This window comes from Oncorhynchus mykiss, chromosome 20 (genome assembly GCF_057628025.1).
Source record: "Oncorhynchus mykiss isolate SJ-2025 chromosome 20, ASM5762802v1, whole genome shotgun sequence".
Lineage (NCBI taxonomy): Eukaryota > Metazoa > Chordata > Actinopteri > Salmoniformes > Salmonidae > Oncorhynchus > Oncorhynchus mykiss.
In genome coordinates this window covers 5,696,821-5,718,169 of record NC_143041.1, presented here as the reverse complement: position 1 = coordinate 5,718,169, position 21,349 = coordinate 5,696,821, and the positions used below count along the sequence as shown (strand labels likewise).

The 21,349-nt window shown below is 46.1% G+C and overlaps 22 non-coding genes and 1 pseudogene across 22 annotated transcripts; 1 reads left to right on the top strand and 22 right to left on the bottom strand.

The window, feature by feature from the left end:
* Positions 1 to 2,652: 2,652 nt before the first annotated feature.
* On the bottom strand, positions 2,653 to 2,725 carry trnaf-gaa (transfer RNA phenylalanine (anticodon GAA)). Its single transcript has one exon. It is a non-coding gene; the product is annotated as a tRNA-Phe (tRNA).
* An 82-nt stretch (positions 2,726 to 2,807) lies between these two features.
* trnai-aau (transfer RNA isoleucine (anticodon AAU)) lies at positions 2,808 to 2,882 on the bottom strand. Its single transcript has one exon. It is a non-coding gene; the product is annotated as a tRNA-Ile (tRNA).
* Positions 2,883 to 3,322: 440 nt separating this feature from the next.
* On the bottom strand, positions 3,323 to 3,395 carry trnaf-gaa (transfer RNA phenylalanine (anticodon GAA)). The gene has a single exon. It is a non-coding gene; the product is annotated as a tRNA-Phe (tRNA).
* An 82-nt stretch (positions 3,396 to 3,477) lies between these two features.
* trnai-aau (transfer RNA isoleucine (anticodon AAU)) lies at positions 3,478 to 3,551 on the bottom strand. Its single transcript has one exon. It is a non-coding gene; the product is annotated as a tRNA-Ile (tRNA).
* Positions 3,552 to 4,430: 879 nt separating this feature from the next.
* trnaf-gaa (transfer RNA phenylalanine (anticodon GAA)) lies at positions 4,431 to 4,503 on the bottom strand. Its single transcript has one exon. It is a non-coding gene; the product is annotated as a tRNA-Phe (tRNA).
* Positions 4,504 to 4,580: 77 nt separating this feature from the next.
* On the bottom strand, positions 4,581 to 4,654 carry trnai-aau (transfer RNA isoleucine (anticodon AAU)). Its single transcript has one exon. It is a non-coding gene; the product is annotated as a tRNA-Ile (tRNA).
* Positions 4,655 to 5,533: 879 nt separating this feature from the next.
* On the bottom strand, positions 5,534 to 5,606 carry trnaf-gaa (transfer RNA phenylalanine (anticodon GAA)). Its single transcript has one exon. It is a non-coding gene; the product is annotated as a tRNA-Phe (tRNA).
* Positions 5,607 to 6,202: 596 nt separating this feature from the next.
* Positions 6,203 to 6,275, bottom strand: trnaf-gaa (transfer RNA phenylalanine (anticodon GAA)). The gene has a single exon. It is a non-coding gene; the product is annotated as a tRNA-Phe (tRNA).
* An 82-nt stretch (positions 6,276 to 6,357) lies between these two features.
* On the bottom strand, positions 6,358 to 6,431 carry trnai-aau (transfer RNA isoleucine (anticodon AAU)). The gene has a single exon. It is a non-coding gene; the product is annotated as a tRNA-Ile (tRNA).
* An 870-nt stretch (positions 6,432 to 7,301) lies between these two features.
* On the bottom strand, positions 7,302 to 7,374 carry trnaf-gaa (transfer RNA phenylalanine (anticodon GAA)). The gene has a single exon. It is a non-coding gene; the product is annotated as a tRNA-Phe (tRNA).
* Positions 7,375 to 7,456: 82 nt separating this feature from the next.
* On the bottom strand, positions 7,457 to 7,530 carry trnai-aau (transfer RNA isoleucine (anticodon AAU)). The gene has a single exon. It is a non-coding gene; the product is annotated as a tRNA-Ile (tRNA).
* Positions 7,531 to 8,411: 881 nt separating this feature from the next.
* On the bottom strand, positions 8,412 to 8,484 carry trnaf-gaa (transfer RNA phenylalanine (anticodon GAA)). Its single transcript has one exon. It is a non-coding gene; the product is annotated as a tRNA-Phe (tRNA).
* A 962-nt stretch (positions 8,485 to 9,446) lies between these two features.
* trnai-aau (transfer RNA isoleucine (anticodon AAU)) lies at positions 9,447 to 9,520 on the bottom strand. Its single transcript has one exon. It is a non-coding gene; the product is annotated as a tRNA-Ile (tRNA).
* Positions 9,521 to 10,401: 881 nt separating this feature from the next.
* On the bottom strand, positions 10,402 to 10,474 carry trnaf-gaa (transfer RNA phenylalanine (anticodon GAA)). Its single transcript has one exon. It is a non-coding gene; the product is annotated as a tRNA-Phe (tRNA).
* An 82-nt stretch (positions 10,475 to 10,556) lies between these two features.
* Positions 10,557 to 10,630, bottom strand: trnai-aau (transfer RNA isoleucine (anticodon AAU)). Its single transcript has one exon. It is a non-coding gene; the product is annotated as a tRNA-Ile (tRNA).
* An 880-nt stretch (positions 10,631 to 11,510) lies between these two features.
* On the bottom strand, positions 11,511 to 11,583 carry trnaf-gaa (transfer RNA phenylalanine (anticodon GAA)). The gene has a single exon. It is a non-coding gene; the product is annotated as a tRNA-Phe (tRNA).
* An 82-nt stretch (positions 11,584 to 11,665) lies between these two features.
* Positions 11,666 to 11,739, bottom strand: trnai-aau (transfer RNA isoleucine (anticodon AAU)). The gene has a single exon. It is a non-coding gene; the product is annotated as a tRNA-Ile (tRNA).
* A 1,014-nt stretch (positions 11,740 to 12,753) lies between these two features.
* On the bottom strand, positions 12,754 to 12,827 carry trnai-aau (transfer RNA isoleucine (anticodon AAU)). The gene has a single exon. It is a non-coding gene; the product is annotated as a tRNA-Ile (tRNA).
* Positions 12,828 to 13,350: 523 nt separating this feature from the next.
* trnai-aau (transfer RNA isoleucine (anticodon AAU)) lies at positions 13,351 to 13,424 on the bottom strand. The gene has a single exon. It is a non-coding gene; the product is annotated as a tRNA-Ile (tRNA).
* Positions 13,425 to 13,870: 446 nt separating this feature from the next.
* trnaf-gaa (transfer RNA phenylalanine (anticodon GAA)) lies at positions 13,871 to 13,943 on the bottom strand. Its single transcript has one exon. It is a non-coding gene; the product is annotated as a tRNA-Phe (tRNA).
* An 82-nt stretch (positions 13,944 to 14,025) lies between these two features.
* On the bottom strand, positions 14,026 to 14,099 carry trnai-aau (transfer RNA isoleucine (anticodon AAU)). The gene has a single exon. It is a non-coding gene; the product is annotated as a tRNA-Ile (tRNA).
* An 867-nt stretch (positions 14,100 to 14,966) lies between these two features.
* On the bottom strand, positions 14,967 to 15,039 carry trnaf-gaa (transfer RNA phenylalanine (anticodon GAA)). The gene has a single exon. It is a non-coding gene; the product is annotated as a tRNA-Phe (tRNA).
* Positions 15,040 to 16,065: 1,026 nt separating this feature from the next.
* LOC149973637 (uncharacterized) lies at positions 16,066 to 19,014 on the top strand (annotated as a pseudogene).
* The last annotated feature ends 2,335 nt before the right edge of the window (positions 19,015 to 21,349 follow it).

Sequence of the window (21,349 nt, the reverse complement as noted above, 5' to 3'; positions counted from 1 at the left end):
ATTAGTCATTTAGGTCAACATTGGATCATTCAGAGATCCTCACTGAACTTCTGGAGAGAGTTTGCTGCACTGAAAGTAAAGGGGCTGAATAATTTTGCACGCCCAATTTTTCAGTTTTTGAAATGTTAAAAAAGTTTGAAATATCCAATAAATGTCATTCCACTTCATGATTGTGTCCCACTTGTTGTTGATTCTTAACAAAAAAATACAGTTTTATATCTTTATGTTTGAAGCCTGAAATGTGGAAAAAGTTTGCAAAGTTCAAGAGGGCCGAATACTTTCGCAAGGCACTGTATAAATAAACACATATCTTGCTTGGGGTATGCTCTTACAAAATCCTGAGTTTAAAGTCTTTATGTTAAGAATTGACTGATCTACACAGGGTTGAATGCAGTGATTTTCAAAATTGCAGGTTATGTATATCAAAACACTTTTAGGCTGAATTTAATCACTTCCCGTTGGTTCAGGAAGCTTAGAATCGACACAGGTAGACCTCATAGTGGCCTGATGGATTGTCATCGAAGACAGGTTCATAAGGCAATATTAACCCACATAGGCTCTAGGTTGAATTTATTAGGGGAGCAGGCAATGTATTCCTATAAGGAGAGATGTCATTGTAATCTGTGAGACCAAAAAACCCTGATTTACTGTTAAGGGTTAGGCTTGCACAGTTCGGGAGGACCTCAGGAACGTACCTGAGGTCGAATTGTGCTTCTCACCCTAGCGGTTCTCTCACCCGAAAAGTGTGTGTGTGTGTGTGTGTGTGTGTGTGTGTGTGTGTGTGTGTGTGTGTGTGTGTGTGTGTGAACCAGGCCCGACCCTGCTTAGCTTCCGAGATCGGGCGTATTCAGGCTGGTATGGCCGTAAGCGAAAAGCAATCTCTTGGTACACTATATAAAGTCAACGTGTCGCTTACTCTTAGGGGGACAGAGAAATGTCCACCTTGTGACACACACTGAAAAGCTCAAACCTTGCTTGCATTTCCAGACCATATATTTCACTATTGTGGGGGGGGAAAAGAGGGCATATCCTAGGTTCATACTTATGACAACTTCATGGACCTGGGCCCTATAAAATACAGCGCGCCCACACGGAATCACGAAATACAGACATTACACCGAAATTCAACAACATTACAAAATGCTTTGAGCTAAGGAGGAAATCAAATCATTCCCTTCAACTTGTTAGAAAATCCATTCATTTGCCCAAGTGAATCATAAGACATGAACAAAATGCATCAGTGATTCGTATTTCCACGCAACTTTCAGAAACTGCACAGGACTGCCCAGTTTCCGTGCGCATGCGTGCGGAGCGCGCGCATGTCTACACTTTGTGTAGCCGTTAGCGATGAGGCTAATGATAACCTTCTTGTGGTAGGTAGAGAAGGAAAGGCTTCCCACAAAAACCTTCTCAATCAAATGTTAACTGCAAAGTAGCCTATGCCAGCCTGGCAGAATTATATCATGAGTATTTGCATCGATCCAGTGGCCATTTGTTTTGCAAACTCCGCAATCACATGAGCGCTACAGCAACACCGCTTAACCAAACAAAGGTCTCTTCCTGGCGCACACTTGCCTAAAAAAGGGTAACTACACCCCAAAATCGATATGTCTTCCGTTTTAGCCTGACAAGACTGGACACTCTTTGTTGCTCCTTGTGGCAATTCCAAACAGCTGGGGAATTTGATCAATTGGTATTGTGTTTGCTTAGCATGCTATAGGTAGTGGGATCGATGCCCGCATTCCCCAAAAACATTTTTTTTTGTGGATCCAAGAAAGCTCCAGTTCACACTTCATGCAGCCTTGTCTTACGACAACCTTCTGTCATGTAACAATGACAAGAAACTCTCATGTAACACTGATGTCAAAATGTCAGATGAAAAAGCAAGAAATTACTTACTTTCAGAGGAGCAGCGTAGCACACACAATTGAGGCCCACAAACAAAGCTGTGGATAGTTTCCTTGAAGCCAGAACAAATACAAATGCCAAAACCCGGGATCGAACCAGGGACCTTTAGATCTTCAGTCTAAAGCTGTCACAACTGAGCTTTTTCGGCAATTCTTTATTTTTAATTCTGTGGCACCCTTGACAATTCACATGCATGTGACTCACAATTTTGACACTCAAAATGTACATCATAGCCAGAACGGGGATCATGACCTTGGCATTATTAGCACCACACTCTAACCAACTGAGCTAACCGGCCACTTGCTATTTTGCTCAATTGTTGAAATGCACCGAGCCTCTGCAAGTGCTGGCACTTAAACAAACAAGTCCACCAACAGCATAGCCTGACAAGACTGGACCCTCTAGGTTGCTTATTGCGGAAATTCCAAACGGCTGTGGAATTAGCTCAAATGCTTAGCATGCTATAGGTAGTGGGATCGATGCCTGCATTCTCCAAAAGCAAATTCTTTCATGGATCCAAGAAAACTCCAGTTCACACTTCATGCAGCCTTGTCTTACGACAACCTACTGTCATGTAAACAATGACAAGAAACTTTCCTGTAACACTGATGTCAAAATGTCAGATGAAAAAGCAAGAAATTACTTACTTTCAGAGGAGCAGAGTAGCACACACCATTGAGGCCCACAAACAAAGCTGTGGATAGTTTCCTTGAAGCCAGAGCATGAAGAAAGAACAAATACAAATGCCGAAACCCCGGATCGAACCAGGGACCTTTAGATCTTCAGTCTAACGCTCTCCCAACTGAGCTATTTCGGAAATTCACTAATTTTAATTCTGTGGCACCCTTGACAATTCACATGCATGTGACTCACAATTTTGACACTCAAAATGTACATCATAGCCAGTACGGGGATCGAACCCATGACCTTTGGCGTTATTAGCACCACACTCTAACCAACTGAGCTAACCAGCCATTTGCTATTTTGCTCAACTGTGGCAATGCACCGAGCCTCTGCAAGTGCTGGCACGTAAACAAACAAGTCCACCAACAGCATAGCCTGACGAGACTGGACCCTCTAGGTTGCTTCTTGCGGAAATTCCAAACGGCTGGGGAATTAGCTCAAATGCTTTGCATGCGTGAGGTAGTGGGATCGATGCCTGCATTCTCCAAAAGCAAATTCTTTCATGGATCCAAGAAAACTCCAGTTCACACTTCATGCAGCCTTGTCTTACGACAACCTACTGTCATGTAAACAATGACAAGAAACTTTCCTGTAACACTGATGTCAAAATGTCAGATGAAAAAGCAAGAAATTACTTACTTTCAGAGGAGCAGAGTAGCACACACCATTGAGGCCCACAAACAAAGCTGTGGATAGTTTCCTTGAAGCCAGAGCATGAAGAAAGAACAAATGCCGAAACCCCGGATCGAACCAGGGACCTTTAGATCTTCAGTCTAACGCTCTCCCAACTGAGCTATTTCGGCAATTCACTAATTTTAATTATGTGGCACCCTTGACAATTCACATGCATGTGACTCACAATTTTGACACTCAAAACGTACATCATAGCCAGTACGGGGATCGAACCCATGACCTTGGCGTTATTAGCACCACACTCTAACCAACTGAGCTAACCAGCCATTCGCTATTTTGCTCAATTGTGGCAATGCACCGAGCCTCTGCAAGTGCTGGCACGTAAACAAACAAGTCCACCAACAGCATAGCCTGACGAGACTGGACCCTCTAGGTTGCTTCTTGCGGAAATTCCAAACGTCTGGGGAATTAGCTCAAATGCTTTGCATGCGTGAGGTAGTGGGATCGATGCCTGCATTCTCCAAAAGCAAATTCTTTCATGGATCCAAGAAAACTCCAGTTCACACTTCATGCAGCCTTGTCTTATGACAACCTACTGTCATGTAAACAATGACAAGAAACTGTCATGTAACAATGACAAGAAACTCTCATGTAACACTGATGTCACAATGTCAGATGAAAAAGAAAGACATTACTTACTTTCAGAGGAGCAGCGTATCACACACTCTAACCAACTGAGCTAACCGGCCGCTGGCTACAGAGCACAATTGTTGAGATGCACCGAGCCTCTGCAAGTGCTGGAGCACAAACTAACAAGTCCACCAACAGCATAGCCTGACAAGACTGGACACTCTTGGTTGCTCCTTGTGGCAATTCCAAACAGCTGGGGAATTTGATCAATTGGTATTGTGTTTGCTTAGCATGCTATAGTTAGTGGGATCGATTCCCGCAATCCCCAAAAACAATTTTTGTTGTGGATCCAAGAAAGCTCCAGTTCACACTTCATGCAGCCTTGTCTTACGACAACCTACTGTCACGTAACAATGACAAGCAACTTTCCTGTAACACTGATGTCAAAATGTCAGATGAAAAAGAAGAAATGACTTACTTTCAGAGGAGCAGCGTAGCACACACCATTGAGGCCCACAAACAAAGCTGTGGATAGTTTCCTTGAAGCCAGAGCATGAAGATAGAACAAATACAAATGCCGAAACCAGGGATCGAACCAGGGACCTTTAGATCTTCAGTCTAACGCTCTCCCAACTGAGCTATTTCGGCACTAATTTTAATTCTGTGGCACCCTTGACAATTCACATGCATGTGACTCACAATTTTGACACTCAAAATGTACATCATAGCCAGTACGGGGATCGAACCCATGACCTTGGCGTTATTAGCACCACACTCTAACCAACTGAGCTAACCAGCCATTTGCTATTTTGCTCAATTGTGGCAATGCACCGAGCCTCTGCAAGTGCTGGCACGTAAACAAACAAGTCCACCAACAGCATAGCCTGACGAGACTGGACCCTCTAGGTTGCTTCTTGCGGAAATTCCAAACGTCTGGGGAATTAGCTCAAATGCTTTGCATGCGTGAGGTAGTGGGATCGATGCCTGCATTCTCCAAAAGCAAATTCTTTCATGGATCCAAGAAAACTCCAGTTCACACTTCATGCAGCCTTGTCTTATGACAACCTACTGTCATGTAAACAATGACAAGAAACTGTCATGTAACAATGACAAGAAACTCTCATGTAACACTGATGTCACAATGTCAGATGAAAAAGAAAGACATTACTTACTTTCAGAGGAGCAGCGTATCACACACTCTAACCAACTGAGCTAACCGGCCGCTGGCTACAGAGCACAATTGTTGAGATGCACCGAGCCTCTGCAAGTGCTGGAGCACAAACTAACAAGTCCACCAACAGCATAGCCTGACAAGACTGGACACTCTTGGTTGCTCCTTGTGGCAATTCCAAACAGCTGGGGAATTTGATCAATTGGTATTGTGTTTGCTTAGCATGCTATAGTTAGTGGGATCGATTCCCGCAATCCCCAAAAACAATTTTTGTTGTGGATCCAAGAAAGCTCCAGTTCACACTTCATGCAGCCTTGTCTTACGACAACCTACTGTCACGTAACAATGACAAGCAACTTTCCTGTAACACTGATGTCAAAATGTCAGATGAAAAAGAAGAAATGACTTACTTTCAGAGGAGCAGCGTAGCACACACCATTGAGGCCCACAAACAAAGCTGTGGATAGTTTCCTTGAAGCCAGAGCATGAAGATAGAACAAATACAAATGCCGAAACCAGGGATCGAACCAGGGACCTTTAGATCTTCAGTCTAACGCTCTCCCAACTGAGCTATTTCGGCATTTCACTAATTTTAATTCTGTGGCACCCTTGACAATTCACATGCATGTGACTCACAATTTTGACACTCAAAATGTACATCATAGCCAGAAAGGGGATCATGACCTTGGCATTATTAGCACCACACTCTAACCAACTGAGCTAACCGGCCACTTGCTATTTTGCTCAATTGTTGAAATGCACCGAGCCTCTGCAAGTGCTGGCACTTAAACAAACAAGTCCACCAACAGCATAGCCTGACAAGACTGGACCCTCTAGGTTGCTTATTGCGGAAATTCCAAACGGCTGTGGAATTAGCTCAAATGCTTAGCATGCTATAGGTAGTGGGATCGATGCCTGCATTCTCCAAAAGCAAATTCTTTCATGGATCCAAGAAAACTCCAGTTCACACTTCATGCAGCCTTGTCTTACGACAACCTACTGTCATGTAAACAATGACAAGAAACTTTCCTGTAACACTGATGTCAAAATGTCAGATGAAAAAGCAAGAAATTACTTACTTTCAGAGGAGCAGAGTAGCACACACCATTGAGGCCCACAAACAAAGCTGTGGATAGTTTCCTTGAAGCCAGAGCATGAAGAAAGAACAAATACAAATGCCGAAACCCCGGATCGAACCAGGGACCTTTAGATCTTCAGTCTAACGCTCTCCCAACTGAGCTATTTCGGAAATTCACTAATTTTAATTCTGTGGCACCCTTGACAATTCACATGCATGTGACTCACAATTTTGACACTCAAAATGTACATCATAGCCAGTACGGGGATCGAACCCATGACCTTGGCGTTATTAGCACCACACTCTAACCAACTGAGCTAACCAGCCATTTGCTATTTTGCTCAATTGTGGCAATGCACCGAGCCTCTGCAAGTGCTGGCACGTAAACAAACAAGTCCACCAACAGCATAGCCTGACGAGACTGGACCCTCTAGGTTGCTTCTTGTGGAAATTCCAAACGTCTGGGGAATTTTGCTCAAATGCTTTGCATGCGTGAGGTAGTGGGATCGATGCCTGCATTCTCCAAAAGCAAATTCTTTCATGGATCCAAGAAAACTCCAGTTCACACTTCATGCAGCCTTGTCTTACGACAACCTACTGTCATGTAAACAATGACAAGAAACTGTCATGTAACAATGACAAGAAACTCTCATGTCACAATGTCAGATGAAAAAGAAAGACATTACTTACTTTCAGAGGAGCAGCGTATAACACACTCTAACCAACTGAGCTAACCGGCCGCTGGCTACAGAGCACAATTGTTGAGATGCACCGAGCCTCTGTAAGTGCTGGAGCACAAACTAACAAGACCACCAACAGCATAGCCTGACAAGACTGGACACTCTTGGTTGCTCCTTGTGGCAATTCCAAACAGCTGGGGAATTTGATCAATTGGTATTGTGTTTGCTTAGCATGCTATAGTTAGTGGGATCGATTCCCGCAATCCCCAAAAACAATTTTTGTTGTGGATCCAAGAAAGCTCCAGTTCACACTTCATTCAGCCTTGTCTTACGACAACCTACTGTCATGTAACAATGACAAGCAACTTTCCTGTAACACTGATGTCAAAATGTCAGATGAAAAAGCAAGAAATCACTTACTTTCAGAGGAGCAGCGTAGCACACACCATTGAGGCCCACAAACAAAGCTGTGGATAGTTTCCTTGAAGCCAGAGCATGAAGATAGAACAAATACAAATGCCGAAACCAGGGATCGAACCAGGGACCTTTAGATCTTCAGTCTAATGCTCTCCCAACTGAGCTATTTCGGCATTTCACTAATTTTAATTCTGTGGCACCCTTGACAATTCACATGCATGTGACTCACAATTTTGACACTCAAAATGTACATCATAGCCAGTACGGGGATCGAACCCATGACCTTGGCGTTATTAGCACCACACTCTAACCAACTGAGCTAACCGGCCATTTGCTATTTTGCTCAATTGTTGAAATGCACCGAGCCTCTGCAAGTGCTGGCACATAAACAAACAAGTCCACCAACAGCATAGCCTGACAAGACTGGACCCTCTAGGTTGCTTCTTGCGGAAATTCCAAACGGCTGGGGAATTAGCTCAAATGCTTTGCATGCATGAGGTAGTGGGATCGATGCCTGCATTCTCCAAAAGCAAATTCTTTCATGGATCCAAGAAAACTCCAGTTCACACTTCATGCAGCCTTGTCTTACGACAACCTACTGTCATGTAAACAATGACAAGAAACTGTCATGTAACAATGACAAGAAACTCTCATGTAACACTGATGTCACAATGTCAGATGAAAAAGAAAGACATTACTTACTTTCAGAGGAGCAGCGTATAACACACTCTAACCAACTGAGCTAACCGGCCGCTGGCTACAGAGCACAATTGTTGAGATGCACCGAGCCTCTGTAAGTGCTGGAGCACAAACTAACAAGACCACCAACAGCATAGCCTGACAAGACTGGACACTCTTGGTTGCTCCTTGTGGCAATTCCAAACAGCTGGGGAATTTGATCAATTGGTATTGTGTTTGCTTAGCATGCTATAGTTAGTGGGATCGATTCCCGCAATCCCCAAAAACAATTTTTGTTGTGGATCCAAGAAAGCTCCAGTTCACACTTCATGCAGCCTTGTCTTACGACAACCTACTGTCATGTAAACAATGACAAGAAACTTTCCTGTAACACTGATGTCAAAATGTCAGATGAAAAAGCAAGAAATTACTTACTTTCAGAGGAGCAGAGTAGCACACACCATTGAGGCCCACAAACAAAGCTGTGGATAGTATCCTTGAAGCCAGAGCATGAAGAAAGAACAAATACAAATGCCGAAACCCGGGATCGAACCAGGGACCTTTAGATCTTCAGTCTAACGCTCTCCCAACTGAGCTATTTCGGCATTTCACTAATTTTAATTCACCAACAGCATAGCCTGACAAGACTGGACCCTCTAGGTTGCTTCTTGCGGAAATTCCAAACGGCTGGGGAATTAGCTCAAATGCTTTGCATGCATGAGGTAGTGGGATCGATGCCTGCATTCTCCAAAAGCAAATTCTTTCATGGATCCAAGAAAACTCCAGTTCACACTTCATGCAGCCTTGTCTTACGACAACCTACTGTCATGTAAACAATGACAAGAAACTGTCATGTAACAATGACAAGAAACTCTCATGTAACACTGATGTCACAATGTCAGATGAAAAAGAAAGACATTACTTACTTTCAGAGGAGCAGCGTATCACACACTCTAACCAACTGAGCTAACCGGCCGCTGGCTACAGAGCACAATTGTTGAGATGCACCGAGCCTCTGCAAGTGCTGGAGCACAAACTAACAAGTCCACCAACAGCATAGCCTGACAAGACTGGACACTCTTGGTTGCTCCTTGTGGCAATTACAAACAGCTGGGGAATTTGATCAATTGGTATTGTGTTTGCTTAGCATGCGTGGGATCGATTCCCGCAATCCCCAAAAACATTTTTTTTTGTGGATCCAAGAAAGCCCCACTTCACACTTCATGCAGCCTTGTCTTACGACAACCTACTGTCATGTAACAATGACAAGCAACTTTCCTGTAACACTGATGTCAAAATGTCAGATGAAAAAGCAAGAAATTACTTACTTTCAGAGGAGCAGCGTAGCACACACCATTGAGGCCCACAAACAAAGCTGTGGATAGTTTCCTTGAAGCCAGAGCATGAAGAAAGAACAAATACAAATGCCGAAACAGGGACCTTTATATCTTCAGTCTAACGCTCTCCCAACTGAGCTATTTCGGCAATTCACTAATTTTAATTCTGTGGCACCCTTGACAATTCACATGCATGTGACTCACAATTTTGACACTCAAAATGTACATCATAGCCAGTACGGGGATCGAACCCATGACCTTGGCGTTATTAGCACCACACTCTAACCAACTGAGCTAACCAGCCATTTGCTATTTTGCTCAATTGTGGCAATGCACCGAGCCTCTGCAAGTGCTGGCACGTAAACAAACAAGTCCACCAACAGCATAGCCTGACGAGACTGGACCCTCTAGGTTGCTTCTTGTGGAAATTCCAAACGTCTGGGGAATTTTGCTCAAATGCTTTGCATGCGTGAGGTAGTGGGATCGATGCCTGCATTCTCCAAAAGCAAATTCTTTCATGGATCCAAGAAAACTCCAGTTCACACTTCATGCAGCCTTGTCTTACGACAACCTACTGTCATGTAAACAATGACAAGAAACTGTCATGTAACAATGACAAGAAACTCTCATGTAACACTGATGTCACAATGTCAGATGAAAAAGAAAGACATTACTTACTTTCAGAGGAGCAGCGTATAACACACTCTAACCAACTGAGCTAACCGGCCGCTGGCTACAGAGCACAATTTTTGAGATTCACCGAGCCTCTGTAAGTGCTGGAGCACAAACTAACAAGACCACCAACAGCATAGCCTGACAAGACTGGACACTCTTGGTTGCTCCTTGTGGCAATTCCAAACAGCTGGGGAATTTGATCAATTGGTATTGTGTTTGCTTAGCATGCTATAGTTAGTGGGATCGATTCCCGCAATCCCCAAAAACAATTTTTGTTGTGGATCCAAGAAAGCTCCAGTTCACACTTCATGCAGCCTTGTCTTACGACAACCTACTGTCATGTAACAATGACAAGCAACTTTCCTGTAACACTGATGTCAAAATGTCAGATGAAAAAGCAAGAAATCACTTACTTTCAGAGGAGCAGCGTAGCACACACCATTGAGGCCCACAAACAAAGCTGTGGATAGTTTCCTTGAAGCCAGAGCATGAAGATAGAACAAATACAAATGCCGAAACCATGGATCGAACCAGGGACCTTTAGATCTTCAGTCTAACGCTCACCCAACTGAGCTATTTCGGCATTTCACTAATTTTAATTCTGTGGCACCCTTGACAATTCACATGCATGTGACTCACAATTTTGACACTCAAAATTTATATCATAGCCAGTACGGGGATCGAACCCATGACCTTGGCGTTATTAGCACCACACTCTAACCAACTGAGCTAACCAGCCATTTGCTATTTTGCTCAATTGTGGCAATGCACCGAGCCTCTGCAAGTGCTGGCACGTAAACAAACAAGTCCACCAACAGCATAGCCTGACGAGACTGGACCCTCTAGGTTGCTTCTTGCGGAAATTCCAAACGGCTGGGGAATTAGCTCAAATGCTTTGCATGCATGAGGTAGTGGGATCGATGCCTGCATTCTCCAAAAGCAAATTCTTTCATGGATCCAAGAAAACTCCAGTTCACACTTCATGCAGCCTTGTCTTATGACAACCTACTGTCATGTAAACAATGACAAGAAACTGTCATGTAACAATGACAAGAAACTCTCATGTAACACTGATGTCACAATGTCAGATGAAAAAGAAAGACATTACTTACTTTCAGAGGAGCAGCGTATCACACACTCTAACCAACTGAGCTAACCGGCCGCTGGCTACAGAGCACAATTGTTGAGATGCACCGAGCCTCTGCAAGTGCTGGAGCACAAACTAACAAGTCCACCAACAGCATAGCCTGACAAGACTGGACACTCTTGGTTGCTCCTTGTGGCAGTTCCAAACAGCTGGGGAATTTGATCAATTGGTATTGTGTTTGCTTAGCATGCTATAGTTAGTGGGATCGATTCCCGCAATCCCCAAAAACATTTTTTGTTGTGGATCCAAGAAAGCTCCAGTTCACACTTCATTCAGCCTTGTCTTACGACAACCTACTGTCATGTAACAATGACAAGCAACTTTCCTGTAACACTGATGTCAAAATGTCAGATGAAAAAGCAAGAAATCACTTACTTTCAGAGGAGCAGCGTAGCACACACCATTGAGGCCCACAAACAAAGCTGTGGATAGTTTCCTTGAAGCCAGAGCATGAAGATAGAACAAATACAAATGCCGAAACCAGGGATCGAACAAGGGACCTTTAGATCTTCAGTCTAACGCTCTCCCAACTGAGCTATTTCGGCATTTCACTAATTTTAATTCTGTGGCACCCTTGACAATTCACATGCATGTGACTCACAATTTTGACACTCAAAATGTACATCATAGCCAGTACGGGGATCGAACCCATGACCTTGGCGTTATTAGCACCACACTCTAACCAACTGAGCTAACCGGCCATTTGCTATTTTGCTCAATTGTTGAAATGCACCGAGCCTCTGCAAGTGCTGGCACATAAACAAACAAGTCCACCAACAGCATAGCCTGACAAGACTGGACCCTCTAGGTTGCTTCTTGCAGAAATTCCAAACGGCTGGGGAATTAGCTCAAATGCTTTGCATGCATGAGGTAGTGGGATCGATGCCTGCATTCTCCAAAAGCAAATTCTTTCATGGATCCAAGAAAACTCCAGTTCACACTTCATGCAGCCTTGTCTTACGACAACCTACTGTCATGTAAACAATGACAAGAAACTGTCATGTAACAATGACAAGAAACTCTCATGTAACACTGATGTCACAATGTCAGATGAAAAAGAAAGACATTACTTACTTTCAGAGGAGCAGCGTATCACACACTCTAACCAACTGAGCTAACCGGCCGCTGGCTACAGAGCACAATTGTTGAGATGCACCGAGCCTCTGCAAGTGCTGGAGCACAAACTAACAAGTCCACCAACAGCATAGCCTGACAAGACTGGACACTCTTGGTTGCTCCTTGTGGCAATTACAAACAGCTGGGGAATTTGATCAATTGGTATTGTGTTTGCTTAGCATGCGTGGGATCGATTCCCGCAATCCCCAAAAACATTTTTTTTTGTGGATCCAAGAAAGCCCCACTTCACACTTCATGCAGCCTTGTCTTACGACAACCTACTGTCATGTAACAATGACAAGCAACTTTCCTGTAACACTGATGTCAAAATGTCAGATGAAAAAGCAAGAAATTACTTACTTTCAGAGGAGCAGCGTAGCACACACCATTGAGGCCCACAAACAAAGCTGTGGATAGTTTCCTTGAAGCCAGAGCATGAAGAAAGAACAAATACAAATGCCGAAACAGGGACCTTTAGATCTTCAGTCTAACGCTCTCCCAACTGAGCTATTTCGGCAATTCACTAATTTTAATTCTGTGGCACCCTTGACAATTCACATGCATGTGACTCACAATTTTGACACTCAAAATGTACATCATAGCCAGTACGGGGATCGAACCCATGACCTTGGCGTTATTAGCACCACACTCTAACCAACTGAGCTAACCAGCCATTTGCTATTTTGCTCAATTGTGGCAATGCACCGAGCCTCTGCAAGTGCTGGCACGTAAACAAAAAAGTCCACCAACAGCATAGCCTGACGAGACTGGACCCCCTAGGTTGCTTCTTGCGGAAATTCCAAACGGCTGGGGAATTAGCTCAAATGCTTTGCATGCGTGAGGTAGTGGGATCGATGCCTGCATTCTCCAAAAGCAAATTCTTTCATGGATCCAAGAAAACTCCAGTTCACACTTCATGCAGCCTTGTCTTACGACAACCTACTGTCATGTAAACAATGACAAGAAACTGTCATGTAACAATGACAAGAAACTCTCATGTAACACTGATGTCACAATGTCAGATGAAAAAGAAAGACATTACTTACTTTCAGAGGAGCAGCGTATCACACACTCTATCTTCAGTCTAACGCTCTCCCAACTGAGCTATTTCGGCAATTCACTAATTTTAATTCTGTGGCACCCTTGACAATTCACATGCATGTGGCTCACAATTTTGACACTCAAAATGTACATCATAGCCAATACGGGGATCGAACCCATGACCTTGGCGTTATTAGCACCACACTCTAACCAACTCAGCTAACCGGCCATTTGCTATTTTGCTCAATTGTTGAAATGCACCGAGCCTCTGCAAGTGCTGGCACGTAAACAAACAAGTCCACCAACAGCATAGCCTGACAAGACTGGACCCTCTAGGTTGCTTCTTGCGGAAATTCCAAACGGCTAGGGAATTAGCTCAAATGCTTTGCATGCGTGAGGTAGTGGGATCGATGCCTGCATTCTCCAAAAGCAAATTCTTTCATGGATCCAAGAAAACTCCAGTTCACACTTCATGCAGCCTTGTCTTATGACAACCTACTGTCATGTAAACAATGACAAGAAACTTTCCTGTAACACTGATGTCAAAATGTCAGATGAAAAAGCAAGAAATTACTTACTTTCAGAGGAGCAGCGTAGCACACACCATTGAGGCCCACAAACAAAGCTGTGGATAGTTTCCTTGAAGCCAGAGCATGAAGAATGAACAAATACAAATGCCGAAACCCGGGATCGAACCAGGGACCTTTAGATCTTCAGTCTAACGCTCTCCCAACTGAGCTATTTCGGCAATTCACTAATTTTAATTCTGTGGCACCCTTGACAATTCACATGCATGTGACTCACAATTTTGACACTCAAAATGTACATCATAGCCAGTACGGGGATCGAACCCATGACCTTGGCGTTATTAGCACCACACTCTAACCAACTGAGCTAACCAGCCATTTGCTATTTTGCTCAATTGTGGCAATGCACCAAGCCTCTGCAAGTGCTGGCACGTAAACAAACAAGTCCACCAACAGCATAGCCTGACGAGACTGGACCCTCTAGGTTGCTTCTTGCGGAAATTCCAAACGGCTGGGGAATTAGCTCAAATTCTTTGCATGCGTGAGGTAGTGGGATCGATGCCTGCATTCTCCAAAAGCAAATTCTTTCATGGATCCAAGAAAACTCCAGTTCACACTTCATGCAGCCTTGTCTTACGACAACCTACTGTCATGTAAACAATGACAAGAAACTGTCATGTAACAATGACAAGAAACTCTCATGTAACACTGATGTCACAATGTCAGATGAAAAAGAAAGACATTACTTACTTTCAGAGGAGCAGCGTATCACACACTCTAACCAACTGAGCTAACCGGCCGCTGGCTACAGAGCACAATTGTTGAGATGCACCGAGCCTCTGCAAGTGCTGGAGCACAAACTAACAAGTCCACCAACAGCATAGCCTGACAAGACTGGACACTCTTGGTTGCTCCTTGTGGCAATTCCAAACAGCTGGGGAATTTGATCAATTGGTATTGTGTTTGCTTAGCATGCTATAGGTAGTGGGATCGATTCCCGCAATCCCCAAAAACATTTTTTTTTGTGGATCCAAGAAAGCTCCAGTTCACACTTCATGCAGCCTTGTCTTACGACAACCTACTGTCATGTAACAATGACAAGCAACTTTCCTGTAACACTGATGTCAAAATGTCAGATGAAAAAGCAAGAAAGTACTTACTTTCAGAGGAGCAGCGTAGCACACACCATTGAGGCCCACAAACAAAGCTGTGGATAGTTTCCTTGAAGCCGGAACAAATACAAATGCTGAAACCCGGGATCGAACCAGGGACCTTTAGATCTTCAGTCTAACGCTCTCCCAACTGAGCTATTTCAGCAATTCACTAACTTTCATTCTGTGGCACCCTTGACAATTCACATATATGTGATTCTAAATTTTGACACTCAAAATGTACATCATAGCCAGTACGGGGATCGAACCCATGACCTTGGCGTTATTAGCATCACACTCTAACCAACTGAGCAAACCAGCCATTTGCTATTTTGCTCAATTGTTGAAATGCACCGAGCCTCTGCAAGTGCTGGCACGTAAACAAACAAGTCCACCAACAGCATAGCCTGACGAGACTGGACCCTCTAGGTTGCTTCTTGCGGAAATTCCAAACGGCTGGGGAATTAGCTCAAATGCTTTGCATGCGTGAGGTAGTGGGATCGATGCCTGCATTCTCCAAAAGCAAATTCTTTCATGGATCCAAGAAAACTCCAGTTCACACTTCATGCAGCCTTGTCTTACGACAACATACTGCCATGTAACAATGACAAGCGACTTTCATCTAACACTGATGTCAAAATGTCAGATGAAAACGAAAACGTAGCACACACAATTGAGGCCCTTAAACAAAGCTGTGGGCAGTTTCCTTGAAGCCAAAGGAGAGCATAAAGATAGAACAAATCCTAATTCCGAAACCCTGGATCGAATCAGGGCCCTTTAGATCTTCCGTCTAAAGCTCTCCCAACTGAGTTATTTCTGCAAGTCACTACACCTAATTCTGTGGCACCCTTGACGATACACACGCATGTGACTCACAATTTTGACACAAAATGCACCTCATGGCCAGTACGGGAACAAAGCGACGACCTTGGAGTTATTTGCATCACGCTCTAACCGACTGAGCTACCCAGCCAGCCACTGGCGAGGCGTATGCCGTTGAGTGTTGAGAGTCTGCGAGTGTGGTGAGGTTATGCGTGTCTCCCCGCTCTGTGCCCTGTGCTCGTGGGTCAGAGCGACCCAGGCCCTGTGTTTCCAGGGCTCCCGCTCTGTGCTCTTGGGTCAGAGTGACCCAGCCAGCCACTGGCAAGGCGTATGCCGTTGAGTGTAGAGAGTCTGAGAGTGTGGTGAGGTTATGCGTGTCTCCCCGCTCTGTGCCCTGTGCTCGTGGGTCAGAGCGACCCAGGCCCTGTGTTTCCAGGGCTCCCACTCTGTGCTCTGTTCTCGTGGGTCAGAGCGACCCTGCCAGCCAATGGCGAGGCGAATGCCATTGAGTGTAGAGAGTCTGAGAGTGTGGCGAGGTTGTGCCTGGTTCCCTGCTCTGTGCTCTGCGCTCGTGGGTCAGAGCGACCCAGCCAGCCACTACGCAGATCCAGACATGCCCCGCTGTGTGCTAGAGAGCAGCCAAGTGTTATTATTGTGCTCTGTGCTCTGCGCTCGTGGGTCAGAGCGACACTCCCAGCCGCTGGCGAGGCGTATGCCGTTGGGTGTAGAGGGTCTGCGAGTGTGGCGAGGTTATGCCTGGCTCCCCGCTTTGTGCTCTGTGCCCACGGGTCAGAGCGACCCGGCCAGCCACTACCTGTGTTTCCAGGGCTCCCACTCGGTGCTCTGTGCTCGTGGTTCAGAGCAACAATGCCAGCCGCTGGCGAGGCGTATGCCGTTGAGTGTAGAGAGTCTGCGAGTGTGGCGAGGTTGTTCGTGGATCCCCGCTCTGTGCTGTCTGCTCCTGGGTCAGAGCGATCCAGCCAGCCACTACCTGTGTTTCCAGCGCTCCCGCTCTATGCTCTGCGCTCGGTGGGTCAGAGAGACCCAGCCAGCCACTCCACAGGTCCACACATGCTCAGCTGTGTGCTAGAGAGCAGCTCGGGTGGGGTGGCTCAACTGCACACGGCTACACACGCGCACAAGCGAGCCTCGTGCATTTTCAGGTCTTGGTCTCCCGCGTAAGCCGACCGGCCGGCCGTAGGGAGGGTACTAATATTGTCAGCGGCACACACACCCACACCCACCCACACACACACACAGTGACTGGCGCCCCGCTCTTCACCGCTGCTCAGTGGACCCGATCAGTGGACCCGAGCGGTCATGGCCGTGCGTTTAATGGCATCGCAGGTTCTAGAACAGATCTTGTCCAGTGTGGACCAAGAAGACTACTCAGATTCCCAGGAGGAGGAGGAAGAGGAAGAGGTTTCGGAAGACGAAGATGGGGAGGAATACAACCCCGAGCGCCGCAAGGTCGACGATGCTTCTTCTCACTCTTCTGAGGAAGAGCCCGAGGAAGTCCCCGAGGACGAGCACGAGGACCAACACGAGGAGATCTGACTCCGGACCAAAGGGAGACGTCGTTGCTGTCGAAAAACGGCAAAATCGAATCATCCCGTGGCTTATGGCCGCCACCGCAGGGCCCTCGCGATCTGCCACACCGGGCTGGACGAGACTCCGGGCCCCACGGCCTATGCCGAAACCAGGCCCGTGATATCGCGTCCGCCTTCCACCTGTTTGTCACACCGCCGATAGAAAGGATAATTGTGGAAAAGACGAACCTGCACGGGGCCAGAAAATACGACGATGGCTGGCGACCCATGGACGCCACGGACCTGCGCACCTACGTAGGGCTGCTGATCCTAGTGGGCGTCTACAGGTCCCGAGGCGAGGCCACGGCAAGCCTGTGGGACGCCGAGAGCGGCAGGACCATGTTCCGAGCCACCATGCCGCTCTAGGTCTTTCACAGGTACTCGTGGCAGCTGCGATTCGACGACCGCCAGTCGAGACCCGCCAGACTTGCCACGGACAAACTCGCAGCCATACGAGAGGTCTGGGACATGTGGGAGGCGCGGCTGCTGGCCCTCTACAACCCGGGGCCTGACGTGACGGTGGACGAGCAACTGGTCCCGTTCAGAGGTACTGTGCGTGCGTGTGCGTGACAGCATTAGCAGCAGTAGCAGCGTGTGTAACACAAAAGGTCGTTGGCCCCAATGAGAGAGTAACAAGGCTAATCTCTTCTCCCCTTATCCCCAGCAAGCCGGCGAAATACGTCTTATGTGGGTGGCCTGCGACGCCAAGTCCAGCTACGCTTGGAGGATGCAAGTGTACACCGGCAAGGCAGCCAGCGGAGGCCCCGAGAAGAACCAGGGGATCCGCGTCGTCCTCGATCTGACAACGGGACTGAGCGGTCGCAACGTCACCTGTGACAACTTCTTTACCTCCTACGAACTGGAATGGCGGCTCCTCGAGAGGAACCTCACCATGGTGGGCACGTTGAGAAAGAACAAGGCCGAACTCCTGCCCGCGCTGCTCGAGTCCAACGGCAGACAGGCCCTGTCCTCCAGGTTTGCCTTCACGCCCACCGCCACTCTAGTGTCCTACCTGGCAAAGAAAAACAAGAACGTTCTACTTTTGAGCACGCTGCAACATTAGCGATCGCCGCGACAGGAAGCCGGCCGTCATCCTAGACTACAACTGCAACAAGGGCGGCGTGGACAACCTAGACAAGGTGGTCGGCACCTACAGCTGCAGACGGATGACTGCCCTCTGGCCCCTGGTCGTCTTCCACAACATCTTCGACGTGTCCTCCTACAACGCCTTTGTCACATGGCGAGAGATCAAGCCTGACTGGATGCCTTGCAAGCGGAACAAGCGCAGGGTGTTCCTCGAGCAGCTGGGAAAGGCACTTGTGAAGCCGCTGATCCAAAGAAGGCAGCATCTCCCCCGCACCGAAGCGGCGTCAGCACTTGTCAAAGTCCTACAGAGTGCTACGGCGGCTTGTGATCAACAGCGCGAGGAGCCCGCCACTGGAAACGCCGCTGCCCCGCTCGCTGCCCCAGCCACCGGGGCAAGTAAGAGGAAGAGGTGTCAGCTCTGTCCACCCAAGAAGGACTCCAAGACACACACGGTGTGCTGCAGGTGTAAGAAATACATCTGCAAAGGCTGTTCACACGCATACTGTCACACTTGCGCACATTGGGCCTTTAGCCAGGACGGGAACAGGGTGACCCGGAGGACGCGGGGACTAGACACAATACGAGGACGACGGGAGGGATAACAATACATAACAGCCATACCCAAAGTCACAATGCCCGCAACACAGGGAAGGTAGTGTAGAGGGGGGGGGGGGGGGGGGGGGGGGCGTTTTTAAAACCGATAAACAAACCCACACGGGGCCCAAGGGCACACGGGGAGCAGACTGCTGGAAATCAAACAGTGGCCTGCCCGTGAAATGTCCAGGATGTGAGTTTTGAGGCAGGTCCTCCCACTATTGTCCACCCGTATCCAACAGTCGCTATTGTATCCAACTTACTACTACAGGGAAGTGCCTAAATATCAGGTTGGGTTGTTAAAACAGTTTACATGTCTTAACACTGGGAAAGAAGTATCAGCTATATTCAGCATGAATGTTACGGCTAACCTGTTCATCTTTGTTGCAGCAATGCACTTGTATCTAAATGTGCATCTGTATGGGCAGCACGGTGGCAACAGTGATGACCCTGTATTTAACAAAGATTACCCGGGTATGGATGGGGGACTTGATCTTGACGGTGAATATCGGGCTATGGATGGGGGACCTGAGTTTGATGGAGAGCAGGGTTGTGAATGGAGGACCTGAGTTTGACAACCCTCTGTTAAAAGGTAGATCTAAAGTGTCCTGGGCTATCCTAGGTGGTTCGAGTGACCACTCTATACCTGACCTCATTGGGGTAGACAAAGGTTATTGCTACGGGGACATTTGTAGGGAATATGACACATGGAACGTTACTTACCGGGTGACATTGATGAAACAGTACCAAGTGTATAAACTTGATGGGAGATCTGCCTATCACTCTAGTTTGCTACTACGGTAAAGGCAAGTCTGACGTCTCTGTATTTTCTGTGGTGTTCAACTGGAAGACAACATCTACTCAGTCTCTAATAGCCAGTGGATCACAATACAAGGCAGGTCTACGGATCATGTTGACCTGTGCATCTGGACGATACATGGATGGACCCGGAACAGCCCTGGTAGATCGGCCTTACTACGCAGCCTGTCCTGTGGACTGTACCAGATACGAAGTGAGCACTGGCGCCAGACTACATTCCCTGGGTCTCAGTGTACTGAAGACTGAAGGTGTGAGGATGATGGACCCGGCTTCGGTCTCACTGAATCTGACACTGCTTCGAGAAAGTATGGGGGAGATGTAATTATAATAACAGTTGAATTGTTATATTGTATTAATTTGGTAAGATGGTGTTGCGGACCTCGTTGTCAATAATATACATTGGTAGCACTTGACATTTGCTTGTGCTCTACAAATGTGCTCTTCAGACATAGCAGCAAAAACAAATGTGTTGACACAGGAAGAAAAAGCAACATGATATAAACAAAGAAAATGAAAGGAAAAAGGAAAAAAGAAGAGGTTGAAATTAATGGGAACTTAGCAAGCCTAGGCAACAGATGAGAAAGTTTGGCTTTCAGGAAGAGGCTGGGTAGCGTGGCAGCGTGGTCTAAGGCTACTATGGCACAGGACGAGGTAGTTAAGGTAAGGGATTACCCCCTTGAAGTGGACAACAATGAATGGGAACATTATAACATTTGGCGAAACATATACACAATGATAAATACCACTCAGAAGGATGGCAATTCATGCAATGCTTATGGCAAGTGTCATTCAGATAAAATCCCAAAGAGGGCGAGCGCGCTCCACCGTAAATGTTCATATTGCAAATGGACATCAAGTCAAGACCCAAGTGTCAATTTATAGAAAAATAAAAAAACATTTTCAAAAATGTATCACCCCCTAAAAAAGTGCTTTCTGGACCGTTTTTTGAAATTCTTTTGATTTTTTTTGTCAATTACACATGTATAAGAACTGTATGAACATACCTTTGTCATATTTGATTGAGTTGTCCATAAGGCGCATGTTATGTCCATTTGCCATATATGATCATAGGACGTCAGCTTCTGAACCCAAAAGTCAGTGAACCAAATTGCATTTGTACTGCCCAAATGGTATATATCACTATGTTAAGCCCTGAATCAACCTAGGTCCATATGTCTTGTATGATGAGAGAGAAGAGGGACTGAAAAACTGCCAGGTAGGCCAGCTGAACATTTACTCAAAACATCCTCAATAGGCACTGATGAAGATTTGGTCTAAAGTGCATTTAGTGGCTTAAAAACGCGATGCAATTTCTAAAGGCGGCAACTTATTAGCAGCAAAACCTTGTGTCTTCATTTTGATGTCTCCAAATTGACTTTAGTTGCAGTGTAACGTTAGCTAGCTAGCTAAGAGATTAAGTGGAGACCACAAAATTTTTTCTTACAAACATTGCTAGTTAATGACAACATTTCCATCTGTCTAAAGTAAATTCGATGACATGATGATAATGGCAGTCGTTTCCTACTAAATATTTGCCTACTTTAGCAATGTCATCGTATTTCGAAG